At 42.1% G+C, this 7,279-nt stretch overlaps 1 long non-coding RNA gene across 1 annotated transcript in view; it reads left to right on the top strand.

Moving 5' to 3' along the window:
* Positions 1-3,263: 3,263 nt before the first annotated feature.
* LOC113940202 overlaps positions 3,264-7,279 on the top strand; it is a 16,520-nt gene continuing 12,504 nt past the window's right edge. The window contains exon 1 of the long non-coding RNA XR_003525417.1: positions 3,264-3,606. This is a non-coding gene — a long non-coding RNA (uncharacterized LOC113940202). The remainder of the gene's footprint in view (positions 3,607-7,279) is intronic.

Genomic DNA, 7,279 nt, shown 5'->3' with positions numbered 1-7,279 from the left:
GATGATGATGGAAGGAAGATGATGTGGGCAGGGGTCGCTCGCCCCTTGCCCCACAAGTAGGGCATGTGCAGACTGTTGCCATTAGGTAATGATCAGGCGGTGTTTGGCTGCCACTCAGGCATCACCTTATACTGCGTACTGGCCCTACGTAGTGTAATGTGGAACTGATAAAATGGGGTGTCTGGACTGCTGAGTGGAGCGATCCTCATCCTGCCACCGAGACTGTGTTGCTCCGCGGGGACGCCCGCTAAGTATGGGCACCGACCAGCTGCTGCAGATCCTGACAGCCCTGGCCTGTCTGTGTGGGTAAGCACAGTTTACTGAGAGGAAGTAACTGAGAGAACAAACCCTTTCTTTTTCTTTTCTTTTTTAATATCCTTTTAGTGTTCCTTTAATTCCCCCTTTTTATAATTGAATATTGTTACATAAATAAGTGGTTTATAATATTTCCCTTTAATTTCCCTTTTTACTAACCAATATTGTGTTAATAGTTATTCATAATATTGTGTTAAGATCCCTTTCTTGGTATCCCTTTAGCCCTCCCTCTTTTCACTAGTTAATACTGTATTAAAAGCTGTTCGTAGTATTTGTTTTAATGTCACCCAATAAGGTAGTTATTTTGTATCCTTTTTTTTTAGTTTTTTTGATTCCTCTTGTTAAGTTTATTACTATTATTATTATCCTCACTGTAATAAAAGATAGTTTGTGTGTTTGAATATTTCTGGCACTTGTCTTTATTCCGGACATGTATCCAAACGAACTGTTCCATAAATTGGCGTAGTTGGCAGGATACATGGCGGAATAAACTGCCCTCCAGGGAAATTCGTTGGTGGAGTGCTCAACCGACGCTTCCCTGTGTATTGGTGGGGAGATCTTCAGGTGGAGTGCACAGCCTGTAGAGCCGCGTCCCCCGTGTGAGTGATGTGAAAAGGGAGATTCTCAGGTGGAGAGCATAGCCTGGGAAGCCGCGTCCCTGTGTGGGTGGTGAACTCTGTGTGGGCGCCGGGAGTGCCAGTGTCTGGGTTCCTATCTTCTGCTTGTTTTACTTTGTTTTAAACTGGTTTTTGTTGTTCTTGTTGATTAAGTTACTATATGGGTGACAGTGCTTGTGTTTTATATGCTTTGTTTGTTTTTTGCATATGGGAAGTAGTTCTGAGCAGTTAATTGTGAGTATACCACACTTCTTGAGACCCAGAATTAAGATTTGTCCTTTTTGCAACTGTTGCTTATATGTGCGACTTCGTTGTACTAATTGTAATAAATATATCCTGGGACCTAGAGGCAGCCAGGAGATAAGGTTAGATCGGACTTTAAATTTTTATTGTATTCGGTGTGGAGCAAATCAAAGCTTAGAAGACACCCAGTGGATTAGGTTTTATTGTTGTTTCACTCATAGATAAGTCTTTCTGAGGATTCATTCAGTTACTGTAGAGCATGTATTTTGTAGTTGGTATATACAGATTTTAGAGTAGAGAGTAGATGTGTACGTGTAGTTAAGCTTGTTAGTGATGTAAGAGCCATAGTTTGTGGATTGGTGTGTCTCATTGTGTTTAGCTTGAAAACTGAGAATCTTTTGTTGTTGTTTTGTTAGTGAGAACATTAGTAGATTAAGATGAAGCAGTGGTTAGGAGGGTCGGCCATAGATGGCAATGAACCCAAGAAAGCTCCTCCCCGTGAATTAATAGAATTGGGGAAGGAGCCATGGATTACTTTGTGGAGTAAGTGGGAAGCATGTACAAAGATTCCTCTGGAGTATTGGGGGCAGCAGACCCCAATTGAGGTATTGCAATACTGGGAGCAGTTTACCCCTACTACTAAATCAAGCAGTCGTCTGGAACAGGCTGGACGAATGGGGGGTGCACTGCTTACTGCATATAAGTTAACTGTGGAAAAATGCACAAAACTGCAGGAGCAGCTGAATGCTGTAAGGGCCACTCAGTTGGTACAACGCCAGACTTTACTTGACCTTCAGGCTGAAAAGAACAGGGTAGAAGATAAATGTGCTACTTTAGCTGAGAAATATGCTGTGAGAACTGTTCGGCGCAGACAAAAGAAAATAGACCGAAGTGATCGGGGGCCACGGGTGCGAGCTATAGTTACTTCCCCTGATTGGGATCCAGAGAAGTGGGATGGTAACATATGGAGTAGTAGTGATGATTCTGATGAGGACAATTTTATAGAAAATTCAGAGAAGTTATCAACAGTAGATGAGCTGGCACACAGAATAAGGGCAGCCCCTGTTGTATGGCGGAAGGCTGTGATAGATAACCAGGGTAACCGAGTGAGGCAGGATGAAGTTGCTGATTTCTCCCCAGAGGATTTTAAAAATCTTTTATCTAAATAGTCTCAACAACCTGGGGAACGAGCACAAATGTGGATGGTTAGGCTAATGGAGCAAGGGGCTGACTCTGTGATAATAGACGATGTTGATGCCACACAGTTTTTAGGGTTAACTAATGATGTATATGTACAAAATACCCTTTGGCGTTTAAGATGAACACCGGGAGTTGATAGAACTTTGGTTTCAGTTATTGCTGAAGGTCTTAGTGACCGTTTTACTAATAATAGATCATGGCAGGATAGAAGTTCATCCTGGGTAACTCTTCATCAAGCAATCAAAATATTAAAAGGAGAAGGGATGAAAGTAGCTATTGAGCTGCAGAGCCCTGAACTTTACATGCAACAGCCTCTAATTCCAGTAATGTGAAACAAACTGTTAGAAGGTTGTCCTGTACCCTGGAAACCATACATTATTCCACTGTTAGTGTCTAACGCGAGGGCTCCCATAGAAGAGATCATAGAGAGGTTGCAGCAACTTGGTGACCTTCCAGGCCTCCCACCCACAGAACAAAACCTTAACTTGATAAAATTATACTTTTGTAATGAGGAGGGGCAATATGACACCTCAAGTAGATATTAAGTTGTTAGTATTGGGAAGGGGGGGTTGTTTGTGTTTTGTCTCCCACAGGACCCTGCTGGCTTCCAGCATGTTTGATGAAATCTTATCATGAGCAGCAAGAATTCTAGACAGAGATCAGTGAATGCTGAGCAGCACAAGACCAGCCTGAATATCATATGGAAGAAAAACATATCCTAAATATAATTAATTGTGTTTACTAACTTTTACTAACTGGTGTAATGACTCAGTTATCATGTACCTGTCTCTCGTGTTTCTTGTCCACACCTGATGTTGTGATTTGTCTAATGAACAATGTCTTTCAGGTGATCCTTATTTGTCATTTGTGATTCTCAGTGAACCTGGACAGGGGCTGGGAGGATACAGCTACCACAGCCATGACTACTCCTGCATTAGCCTATTCAGTGCAGGTCATGTATCTTGAATAACAAGATGGATTGGTTATTCTTTTCTGCATAGCAGGTCTCGTGTCCCAAAGGATCCCTGGATCTACTGTTCCAGAGATAAGAAGATCTATATTTCTTAGATGAGTTGCACCAACAATCTGTATACTTTGTTTTGTATTACTGGTAAGCAACAATCAGAATTGGAATATTATTCCTGAACTGTGTGCTGCCAAGTTGTTCTGGCAGCAGGGTTAAAGGTAAAGGCTAGAGCTAAACCCTGGCTTCAAGAAGTGAAGGACATATGTCTGCAGAGTGTCTGCAACTGTGCTTGGTTTTGTCTCCTGGGATGGGGCAGACATGCCACTAAGGGGGGAAAGAAGACAGTGAAAAACTATAAAACTTGTAACATCCTGAAGCCTAATGGTCATCACTGTATAGAACGATCCATTTCTGTGCTATTCATGTCACATCAGTGATGTTTGTGAAGATCAGGCAGAACGGTGTGGTTTGGTAATTCTAAATCAGACACTGATTGTTTTGCAGTGCTCATATTTGTATGTGGTTTGTCCCAGCAGTGTTACAGCAGGTGACAAGAATTATTTGGAATCAACAAATGACAGAAACCTTTTGGCTTACGAGTCTACACAAGAATATATGTGATTGTGAAATAACCATGTGTGAGGTGCTGGGCCTAACAGAAGAAAAGTCTTATGTTGAAAAACTGGTTGGTAAGACTGTAAATGAAGGACTGATATTTGTGGACCTCCCTATGGGCTCTGGCTCGCATTATGCTTACAATTTTCTTATGATGAACTGGTAACATTCTAGTTAAGTGCAGAAATGATTTCACACTCAGTGGTATAGTTAATGTGAAGATGGATAAAATTCTTTTATAGCATGGCGGCAAGAGATAACCTGTACTATCACTCCATGAGGTGAAGGGGGATTGACTGCAGTCAGGGGTAAACTGGGGCAGGACGGTTTGCTCCCGATGAGGCCTGGAATCTGTACAGAGAGTGCAAGCTTTCTGTGGGAGCAGTTGGTGAGACCAGGATGTTGTCTGGTGTTGCATTAAACTCCAGATATACATTGCCTGTGATGGCTCCTAACAGGCCTATAAATGTGTGACTGGCAGTCAACCACTTCATACTATAAAAGATGAATCCAAATTATAAAATTCTGAAATGAGAAGTTCTGTTGTACTAGACTTTATATTTTGCAGAAATTCCCGAGATTCATCACATTGTCCGGGTCCATACGATTGGACACACCTGTTCACCTGTCCAAACTTGGAAACTAGGTCTGCCAACCAGGAAAAGATTATCTCAAGTACTGTTGACTCCAAGTAAATGACCACTGTAACCCACTTGGATCTCCTCACTGGGGATGGACATGATTATATTATTGTCTGTATTTTTGCTGTTACTCAGTTATTATGTTGTTTACATTTTTGGAAATGACACTTCATAAATATGCTGTTCGAGTCATTCACCAGTGTCATGGTCCAACCATGGACCACGCGGTGGGATGGAATCCAACAGCCCCCAGGAGCTGGTTTCTCCTCTGAAGGTGCAGAGCAGCAGGGCCTCTTCCAGACCCAACTGTGCCTTCCAGAAAGATATCAGCTATACTTTGTTTCTTTGCTGACTTCTGTTTTAGATGTCAATGTGTAGACCACCCAGGCCAACATGACGAAGACGGACGTGATATGTGTGTCCATGGTAACTCCCACGAGTCCTTTTCGCACCTGTCTGGTTGGAGTACCTATTGATAACTACGGGTGGGGAACTCTATATAATGAGACTGTGTTAGCAAACTGCACACATCCAGGAACTCAACAACCTCTTTGGTGGTGCCAGGCATCGTGGCGAGCTAAAAGCGGAAAGGACGCTACTTGGTATATTAAGTCTTTAGCATACATACATAATTTTCCTGCTTTAGCCATTCAACCACAAGAGCTGGACATCTTAGAGACATTAACTGCAACTCGATGCTTCTACCTAAACTATATGTCAGGTACCAAGGTTAATGAAGGAGGAGTTGACATTTTTCCTAGAGACATATACTGGAATGCATCAGTTTGGTGTAATGAGACTCTGGAAAAACAATTTATTCCTGGATCCGATGCGGTTAGTCTCCCAAATGATCCGTTTCTCATTTGTGGACAAAGAGCATGGAAAGGTATTCCGGGAAAGGCTGTAGGAGTCCCTTGTACCTTTGGACAATTAACCTTTTTTCGTCCACACAGCGTAACCTTGCCTAAAGTAAGAAGACGCAGACGCAGCACACGGCGATTTACTCCAGACTGTAACTCTGATGTAGAGTTTTGGAATAAGGCTGAAAGAATAACTGCTAGTATAATATCTCAGATAGGGACTGCTCATGCTTTGGCTTCTTTAAATAAACTAGGATGCTGATTGGCTAAAGAAGCTAATGCTACTTCTGCTGCTTTGAGTGCATTGCTCACAGATGTAGATTCTGTTAGACAAGTAAGTTTACAAAATAGAGCTGCTATTGATTTTTTGTTGTTAGCCCAGAGAAATGGTTGTCAAGATTTTGAGGGCATGTGTTGCATGAATTTAAGTGATCATTCTGAATCTGTTCATGCTAGCATCCAGAAATTAAAAACCCTCACTCAACAATTACATGTTCATGATGAATGGAACTTTTTTGGTGAATGGAAATGGGGATGGCCCTGGTTACGAAAAGCGCTGATAGGTTTGTCAGTAGTTGGATGCATAATAACATGCATATTGTGTATGATTCCCTGTATAATAACATGTGTATGTCAAATGATAAACACCAGGATAAATGCATTACAATCTCGAGTAGTTCGCTATCACCCTCTTGCTACCATGTAAGGGGGGTACTTTTAAATTGGATGATCAATGGAGCATAGAGGCATGAGAAAGGAATCATATTAGGATGTGAAACCAACTAGGGTATGGTACAATGTAACTTCATGGCACAGGCTAATTGTAAGGTCCATTGTGCTTTTTAACAAGTCAGCCTGATATCCCCTCTTATCAGAGCTGAGTTCTTCCTTGGTTTTGCTACATACTGCAAGATGGATACATCTCCCCTTGAAACACAATGGTAGAGGTCATACATAGGGGTGAGAAAGATGATGATGGGAGGAAGATGATGTGGGCAGGGGTCGCTCGCCCCTTGCCCCACAAGTAGGGCATGTGCAGACTGTTGCCATTAGGTAATGATCAGGCGGTGTTTGGCTGCCACTCAGGCATCACCTTATACTGCGTACTGGCCCTACGTAGTGTAATGTGGAACTGATAAAATGGGGTGTCTGGACTGCTGAGTGGAGCGATCCTCATCCTGCCACCGAGACTGTGTTGCTCCGCGGGGACGCCCGCTAAGTATGGGCACCGACCAGCTGCTGCAGATCCTGACAGCCCTGGCCTGTCTGTGTGGGTAAGCACAGTTTACTGAGAGGAAGTAACTGAGAGAACAAACCCTTTCTTTTTCTTTTCTTTTTTAATATCCCTTTAGTGTTCCTTTAATTCCCCCTTTTTATAATTGAATATTGTTACATAAATAAGTGGTTTATAATATTTCCCTTTAATTTCCCTTTTTACTAACCAATATTGTGTTAATAGTTATTCATAATATTGTGTTAAGATCCCTTTCTTGGTATCCCTTTAGCCCTCCCTCTTTTCACTAGTTAATACTGCATTAAAAGCTGTTCGTAGTATTTGTTTCAATATCACCCAATAAGGTAGTTATTTTGTATCCTTTTTTTTTTAGTTTTTTTGATTCCTCTTGTTAAGTTTATTACTATTATTATTATCCTCACTGTAATAAAGATAGTGTGTGTGTTTGAATATTTCTGGCACTTGTCTTTATTCCGGACATGTATCCAAACGAACTGTTACATCCTCCCCGCTTCCCAGCGAAATGCCTGAACCTGGGGGTGGCGGCTTCACTTCCTCCGGGCGGCAGCGGCAACACGGCGGTGCCC

The sequence above is a fragment of the Corapipo altera genome, unplaced genomic scaffold, assembly GCF_003945725.1.
Source record: "Corapipo altera isolate COAL_440 unplaced genomic scaffold, ASM394572v1 61225, whole genome shotgun sequence".
Taxonomy (NCBI): domain Eukaryota; kingdom Metazoa; phylum Chordata; class Aves; order Passeriformes; family Pipridae; genus Corapipo; species Corapipo altera.
This window is presented reverse-complemented; position numbering and strand designations above follow the sequence as displayed.